At 38.7% G+C, this 9,296-nt stretch overlaps 1 pseudogene; it reads left to right on the top strand.

Annotated features, from left to right (window-relative positions):
• Positions 1-6,586: 6,586 nt before the first annotated feature.
• Positions 6,587-8,889, top strand: LOC112640841 (UPF0729 protein C18orf32 homolog; annotated as a pseudogene).
• Positions 8,890-9,296: the final 407 nt, after the last annotated feature.

Raw genomic sequence — 9,296 nt, 5'->3', positions numbered from 1 at the left:
TGTAATAGAGTCTTCAAGTCCTGAAGTCAGCTTACCTCAAACTCCCCAACCATGCAGGTACTGGCTTTCACGCCCCTGTGTGGTCCACTAGCCACGAGGACTGCTGGTAGTCAGCGGCCTTTATGCTCAGCCCTAGGGCCTCTTCCATCACACAGATCTCCCTGCCCACTTGTAAGAAGTTGCCTTCCAGCTAGTGAGCCGCACAATGGAAAAAGCAGCATCTCTTCTTGTTCATTGGCCTTCAGAAGCTGGCAAGTGTCAACAGGCTGAAGATCACAAATAGGAGGGGATGCTAGGGACCCCAAAGTCAGGACTTCCCTAGTTGTCTCAGATTATAGAGTTGGGAATGGACAGGGAGACCAGGCAAGAAGGAAGGAATGACGGCAAGGAATGATTCTCCCATTTACTTTTGCCAGTGAGAGGAAGCAAAGTTGTCAATTTACTGGGTAATTCCATTATATTCTCTGGCGTGGTTGTATTAACAGGTTAAAAGACTTGAAGGTATATGAAAGAACAAAAATACTCACACCTATTATTTAATAGTGAGATTAAGAGCCCCAGCTTTGTAATCTGACAATTCTATGTGTGAGTCCTGACATGTCAATTATTGGTTGTGTGATCTTGGGCAAGTGTCTTAACTAAGCCTTAGTTTCCTCTTTTGTAAAACAGGGCTAGCACACCAACCCATTTCTTATGCATATATGGATAAAATGAGAGAATGTATAGAGCACATAATGGAGGCTCAGTACACATTAGCTACTGTGATTTTTCTATTTAGATTTAAGTAATATGACATATTTTTCACACAGTGAGGACTAAAATAAAAACTCCAGAGCAGAGGGTGGGCTATTCATCTCCCTTTAGTTCTTAATGCCATTTAGAACTGTAATATGAAATTCATTTCATCTCACAGCCAAAGGAAGGGTGATTTGAAATGATGAAAACCAACTATATGGCTCATGGACTTGAAAAAACCTAAGAGACCATGATTTCAGAGGAGCTGCAACTCCTTGGAATAGGTTGCAAAAGTTATATATCTATATATAATTAATATACATGTGTATGGCTATAACAAGGTCATAAAAATATTTACTACAGATAAATATGATATGAAAGGACGAATGTGGACATTTAGGCTGTCTTGGTTATCTTATAGACACATTAGTCAAAAGCCAGAAGAGACAATACCTGAAGGTAAAAACGACACTTTCAGGAATAGCAACTGAAATACTCAACTCACAGTCTGACTCATTCATCACATTCAGGGGTCAGCAAACTGTTTTCTGTAAAGGGACAGATAGGAAATATTTTAGGCTATGGGGTCTCTGTCCTAACTACTCAACTCTGACATTGCAGCCACAGACACTATGTAACTGAATGGCATGACTGTGTTCTAATAAAGTTATATTTACAAAAGCAGGTGGCAGACCAGATGTGGTCTGTGGGCCATAGCTTGCTGCCCTGCTGTAAACCATATATCATATCTAACTAACATGACTTTCTCAACTATTCAGAAGCAAGCTTAAATTAATCCGATCTCTGTACTAGTTAACAATTTGTGTGCTGTTCACATATGAAGATAGATAATTATATATACTATATACAATTGATATAAAAAGTTCTAAATGTTTTATATAATTGTGAACAAGCTTAACACTGTATTGTATTTGTTTTTATGCCCATATTTCAGTTGTTGACAGCTTTTGTCCCTTGACAATAAAAAAAAATACAGTTAATCTGGTCTTTGAATTGTGAGGTTCAAAGAAGTCACACTATTCAGAATAAGATTTGATGGCTTGAAAATATTAGGAGTTCATTCCTCTCCCAATATTTTTGCTTTGTCATATGTGGAGTTTGGTTTTTTTAATCTGTAATCCAGTTCTGAACTTTTTTCAGCATTATGTAAAATATTTAAGTTGTGAGCAATGAATTTGATTGGAAATTTAAAATTTACATATGTCAAAGACCAAGTGCCAAAAGACAAACTACTAACATATTTAAAATCCAACTAATGATAATAACTAAACCACATGATTCAGAAACAGACTTAGGTCCATCTTCTTTATTCAATCTAGATGACTGACATTGGTAAGTATTATAATTCTGGTATAAAAATATATAAATACAGTTGCTAGCTATTACAGAAAATATTTGAAAGTGAAGCTGTCAACTGTCATTTGGAGGATAGAAGCTTATGTTCAACAGGGAACAATTGTTAAAAAAAAATCCTGTCATCTCTTTTTACAAGTACATAATTTATATTGGGGATTTGTTTCTAAACCACTGTAGTCAGAAACATTATTTATATAAATATGCACTTAGTTATACTCTAGAATGTAAAACTGCTTCTTGCTGATTATACTTATCAATTTGACAGCTGTACTGTATTGAAAATGGATTAAAAGAGAGCAGATTAAAATAGATTAAAAGATTGCTCAGTGGTGAGTCTGCTTCTTCCTCTCCTCCTCACTCATGCTCTCTCTCACACTCTATGTAGCTGTCTTTCTATCAAATAAATAAAATCTTTAAAAAAGAGAGAGAGAATTTTATGGCAGCAAAATAATCAATGGAATTAAAAAGATTTTAAATCAGCATGTTGTATTTATAAGTTTCAAAACAAAAAATGTAATGATGTCACTCAAGAGGCATATAGAATGTCATTGCATGTTTTGACTGCAATGTTCTCAGTGCTCTGAAAGCAATTCAAGAATTTGAAGTTGAGCAAGATTAGATGTTTACTGATTTTTTTTTTTTTACAGAACATCTTGGTCCAAGGCCAGAAAACTGTTGTTTTCTTTTCTTTTTTTTAAAGATTTTATTTATTTATTCATGAGAGAGAGAGAGAGAGGCAGAGACACAGGCAGAGGGAGAAGGAGGCTCCATGCAGGGAGCCCGATGTGGGACTCGATCCCGGGTCTTCGGGACCACTCCCTGGGACAAAGGCAGGCACTAAACCACTGAGCCACCCAGGGATCCTCACCACCCAGGGATCCCCTGTTTTCTGAAAAAAAGGAATGAATGTCAATTAATTTTTTACAAACCCAACTTGAAGGGCATTTAATTAATAGCCACATTTGACAGAGTTCAGAGGTGTATAACCTCAAAAATCAACTGAGAGCTCACTAAAGCTTGTTGTGAGGTAGAGGCAAAGTACTATAGAATAGTTCCTGACCTAATAAATTCTCAATTTATTTTAGCTATTCATTATAGTCAACATTTATTGTAGTGTACACTATATTATGCGAGAGCGGAACTATGACAGCCTTAAAAGTCAGACTGGCCTGAGTTCACATTGTGATAAAATGAAATTACTTACGCTCCCTTGGATGGTTTCACTGTGGGCAAAATGGTGATATTCCAGATTCTTTAGAAGAACACTTGCAAAACTGGTCTTAATTTACATTTCTGGTTTCTGCCATTTTTTTTTTTTTCATTAAAAAGGCCTTGCGAGAAGTACTCTATCTACAGGCAGAAGTACAGGACTAATTAGATTTGAGAAGAAGTTGATCAGGAGTTTTTCAGACATTTTTCATCTTGAGGGAGGAATGATGTTTTGAATTCCTGATCTGCAAGCACGTATATAATGTCATAAAGAAAAGAAAAAGTATATAATGTCATAAGGAAAAGAAAAAAAAGAAAAAAAAAGAAAAGAAAAGAAAAGAAAAGAAAAGAGAAGAAAAGAAAAAAGTTTCCCCTAAATATTAAAATCAAAATTGGGTAGCCCTGGACAAAGAAAAAACCCCGAGTTGACAGATGGAGTCACTCTCAGAACAATGGAGAAACTATATAATTTTTTTTTTATAATTTTTAAAAACAAGTTATTCTCAGTCTAAGGAATTAGTGAATACTCTTTTGTGCTTTAGTTAAAAACTGTTACCTATGCAACAGAAATACCTATCCCTAAAACTGTATTAAAAGATTAAAAGTACACTTTGAATGAAATGGTAAAGTTATAATATGAGTGAATATAAAATAATATAAACAACTACAAAACACACTAATTTTTGTTTTGGTTCTTTTTAAAAAACACATTTAGTTTTTTTTAAAAAAACCTATTTCTGTGAAATTACTTTTATGAAAATTTCAGCAAGTATTTCCATAAGATAAATTCACAGGAGTGAAATTGTTGAGTCAAAGAGCTGTCATGATTTCAATAGGCAGATATTGATAAATGAACCTCAGAAAAGCTACACCAATTTACACACCAACCAAATGCAGGTATGCCCTCAGTCCCAAAGCTTTTGCCAACTCAGTCCACCTGCTATTTTCAGTTACGTTCAACCCACAGTGAGAACATATCCTATTAAATGCCTTAGATGCCTTCTTATCTGATCAACCAATAAACGTGCTGTAACGTTCATCCTGTCCAATCCGGGATGAATGGTTCTGTTTTCAGTAAAGAACACCATTCTCCCCACGGATTGTCGACTCCCGGGCTTCCTTTCTTCTCTTTCCTCTCAAACTAGAATCCTGAGCTCCTTCAAATCTTGTCCCTTTGTGCAGTGTCTCCCCTAAAAAAATCTCGTTCCTGGAAAATGCTAGCCCTCTGCTCAGGCTCCCCTCTCCTGCTGGAAAACATCCAACACGCCTGTGCCTGGCCCCGTCCTGGCTTGGAACTTGAGCTGCCCTGAGCACAGCATGCAGTCCTCCCTGTTGCCGGGTCCCTGTCCCACAGCTTTGGGCAGAGGTCTGCAGACAGGAGGCCATCAGCACCACCTGTCAGTCTTCATTTTCTCTGACCTTCTTCCTCACCTGACCCCATGGGCCTCTCTCCCCTGGGCTTCCAGGGCGATGCCCTCTGGGTTAGCTTTCCTGGGTCCTTCCCCGCACGTGTGGACCACTCTATGGAACTGACTGGTTGTGGTCGGGCGACAGCCCCCAACCAAAGCACATCCCTAAGGTTCCAAGGGTCACACTCCTAGTGGAATGGGTAAGAGTGCAGAGTCGGAAGCCTGATCGCTGGGTGTAGCTCAGTTCTACCACTTTTGCGCTGGGTGAGGCAATGTCACTGTGCATCTGTCAAAAAACATCCCAGCTGTTTCTGGATGATGTGTGGCCTAAATGGTCTAACCATGGAAAGTGCTCACAATTATCTGGTGTATAACAGGCTCTCAAAAAATGACATTTCTCTTTCCATCGTGTGAAACTACATCAATAAAACATCCGACTGGAAACCAGGAAGAGGATTCTCACTAGGCATCAAATCTGCTGACCCTTGATCTTGGATTTGCTGGTCACAAAGGATAAATAAATATCTGTTTTCTAAGAAAAAAAATTACTATACATGATTGGAAGGCACAAATAATAGGACAGTGAAATAAGCACAGATATAGGAAGCAGTGGGGTTCAAATGTTGACTGAACAATTTACTAGGGGCATGATATGGGGCATATTATGATTCGGATCTTGGCCTGCTGGATTGTGTGCTTAATGAAGCTAATTCCATCTTTTTCATATCACAGAGTTGTTATATGAACTAAAATAAACAGAATTAAGTGCCTAATGCAATGCCCAGGATAAAGCAAGTAGAAATTTGCTGTTTTTTTGTCATCCTTTCTAGCCTCTGTGATTATTGATACTATCAGTAGATAATAAGCAGATCAAACTTAACATATAGGGTTCTACTTTCAAATATATATTAGAATTTAGCTCTACTACTGTACTACTGTATAAAACTGCGGTTGACAGTGGAGACATTTCCATCCTATCTATGAATTTCTGCAACTAAAAAAAAATTATCATACAGAGAAGAAGATTGAATAACATGGTACATTTTAAAGAAATAGAAAAATATATATGTGTGGGCATAATGAGCTAGATAGACCACGGCCAAAAACATTTAGGGGAGAAAAAAACCCTATAAATTTCAGAAGTCTAGTTTGACCCATTTTGAGCAGTTAGACCAATGTACTTAACTATGGAACCAGAAGGTCTTAAGAATTTTCACTTTACACAACACATATGTGAGTTGGCGTTGATTCATGGCACAATTTCCAGTCTGTTATTTTCGTGCTGTGCCAGTACATATTAGATAAATTAGTATTACTGGCCATTCTAATACTTGTAACAATTGATTAATAGACTGTCAACCCATATTTGTCCACACCATTGGGCTGTAGTTAAGTAATTATGATGCCTTTTGTATACATTTAACAAACTGGCTATTGTTCAAATTATCTGCTTTTTGGAAAAATACAAGTCATACTATTTTAGTTTCAAGATAAACATTTGCTTCTATTCTCAAACTTTGTATACGGGAAAATTCCTCTATCATTCCTGGGGGGGCAGGGAAATGGTATTTAATTAGATTTCGCTTTTCCAAATGTAAAAATAGAACTCCCTGAGGGCCAGCCGGCTTCTGATGGTATTAGGTTGTAAGCTCCACAAGGACAGGAAGTATTTTTTAACTTCTGTTTTGTCTGTATTATCTGGCATAGAGAATGGCACATGGTAAATTGTTGAATTGAGTTACAAAGAAGTGTATACAATGGAACCTAAAGCTGTCTAAAATAGACAAAAACCACCTTCCCTCCAGAAGTGTGGACATTTCTACCTGGGTGTGGTTCAAGAACTCAAGCATGGGAGGATGGTGTACATTTCTTGCTTTGTCATTCCAATTCTGCTCTTGATCTAAGAAATATTCCTGGAGTGGTACTTGCGGCCTCTGATCTCCCCCTTTGTTAGTCGTATGTGGCCTAGAAAAGCTCTTCGAAAATCCCATGATAAAAACAAAGGCAAAGTAGACTATGGGGGTGCAGATATAAATGGATGACCGACAAAAGGACCAACAGAAAATCTCTGGTAAGAGACTCAAGCGAGGGGCACCTGGGTGGCTCAGTGGTTGAGCGTCTGCCTTTGGCTCAGGGCATGATTCCAGGGTCCTGGGATCAAGTCCTGCATCAGGGTCCCCACAGGGAGCCTGATTCTCCCTCTGCCTGTGTCTCTGCCTCTCTCTGTGTCTCTCATAAATAAATAAAATCTTAAAAAAAAAAAACTCAAGTGATTGTTCAAAAGGGTCTCACTGTTCTAAAAATGGACCTGATAACATGAAGCACCTTGGTTGTAATGGTCTCTGACCTTTTTTCTGAGACCAGAGTTTAGGGTAGATAGCTATGTACCTGGTACTAATCAGGAAGTACATGATATTTATATCTAAAATGTGTTTAGTTATATTTAATGATCTCATTCCTGAGTTCCTTTTTCGTTAAAGTAGCTTTCATTTCTATTATTGCAGTTATGAATTTAAAAAAAAGGTTTATGCCGGTAGACGCTGCTATTAAATCAGTACCCCCAAATCCTTGGGCCTCTAGCTTTTGTTCAGACTCTGAATTTGGGCAGAGTACAATGTTACTGTGAAGCAGTGCAGTGAAACTGCAGTGAAAGGAAAGTGGGTTTTGGGGAGATGATAAGCCTTGAGACATAAAGATTTAATTACTGTCCAATACAATGTAGAAGCTTACTTATGAGAGTAGTAATTACTGTTTATTGCTCTGAGGAAAATAAAAAGACAAGGGCAAGAGGAAACTCCTTTGAAAAGTGGAATACCTTTTACAGAGATACCTGATGTACATTATAAAATTCTAAAAATAAAGTAAAATATACAAAAATCTATGAAGACAGCAACAGCAACATCACATTCACGTTACCAGGAAGATGGGAGAACGGGAACCAGGAATAAAGATCTCTGGCAGGGAGCTGAGCGCACAGGACACAAGCTCTGTCAGCAAAGGACGCTGGGTGGGCATCAGAGAGGCCAGACTAGGGAATGAGGTTTATTGGTTCCCTGCTGGTAGTACAAGCAGGGCCAAACCTATCTAGGTGGAAGATTCCACTTACCTCAAGGCCTTAATGAGCTGAGGCTGAGACTTAGAAAAGGTTTTCACAGATGATTTATTTTTTAAAAAACATTTTACTTATTCATTCATGAGACACACACAGAGAGAGGCAGAGACACAGACAGAGGGAAAAGCACACTCCCTGTGGGAAACCTGATGTGGGACCCCGGGATCATGACCTGAGCCAAAGGCAGATGATCAACCACTGAGCTCCCAGGCATCCCTTTACAGATGATTTAAAATGACATCTTTCTGGGATCCCTGGGTGGCTGAGCGGTTTAGCACCTGCCTTTGGCCCAGGGCGTGATCCTGGAGACCCCGGATTGAGTCCCACACCGGGCTCCCCGCATGGAGCCTGCTTCTCCCTCTGCCAGGGTCTCTGCCTCTCTCTGTGTGTGCGTCTCTCATGACATAAATAAAATCTCTAAAAAAAGTAATAAAATGACATCTTTCCTCAGAAAAGATTCCTCTTCAAAATATGCTGAAGAGGCAGGTGGTCATCTAGTTTTTGCTTTGGACGTGTTCTCAGTGACTGAGAAATCATGGGGTCTCATGTTCCATTTAGAACTATTCTGACTGTAAAATGGCTTCCTTGTATTTCTGAGCAGCAACCTGGCTGCCTAGGAATCCCAGCCTTTGGTCACACTTCTCCCTGAAGGAGCAGATGAGCACTGTCACTTTGATCCCTCCCCAGTCCAGTATGTGAGGATGACTGTCAGGTCTCCAAGTTTCCTCGTTCCCAGTCCAGGCCTCCCCAGATCTTCTAGTGCATCCCAAGTGTTCCACCCCCACTGCCAACAGGTGTTATGTCTGAAATGTTTTAAAACTATACATTTAATTATTACATACCGTACTTCTGGTATTATCTGGGCAGTGATGACTTCGATGGCTAACATTGGGGAAACCCTGAACAGCTCTGTGCACATTATTTAGCCTTTTCAGATAATAGCTTACCCTAAAAAAGATTATAGGCTTTAAAAAATTCCCTTTGAAATTAAATTTAGCTTAAACAAAGGGAAGTAGTGAGGAAAGAAAGGACTTATTCAACGAGTAACCAAAAGAATTAGCAACTAACACAACCCACACAACTCCTCAGGCTAGATTTTTGTCTCTATCACATGAAGTCTTTGCAGAATCCTAAATAATTTAGGGTTTTACTCTAGAATGGGTCTGAATTTCTGGTGATAGCTAGAGCCATTTTGTTTTTTACGAAGCTAATTATAAATATTCAGTTAAATATTTAGGCCCACGATTCCAGAGATAAAATCCAGAAGAATTTCCCAACCTTGTCCCCACTCACCCTCACTCAGCTTCAGTCTCAGCCCACGTTGATAATCTATCAATTGTGATAGTTAATTTAAAAAAAGACCTCAAACAGCACTAGGTTTACAATAGAACTCAAAGCAGTTGCTGACAATCAGCCTATAAACCCAGTGCTGCATATTAAGATTTTTCTAAGTT

This window comes from Canis lupus, chromosome 6 (assembly GCF_003254725.2).
Source record: "Canis lupus dingo isolate Sandy chromosome 6, ASM325472v2, whole genome shotgun sequence".
Lineage (NCBI taxonomy): Eukaryota > Metazoa > Chordata > Mammalia > Carnivora > Canidae > Canis > Canis lupus.
Note: the sequence above shows the minus strand (reverse complement) of the source record. Positions and strands in the feature narration are given on the sequence as shown.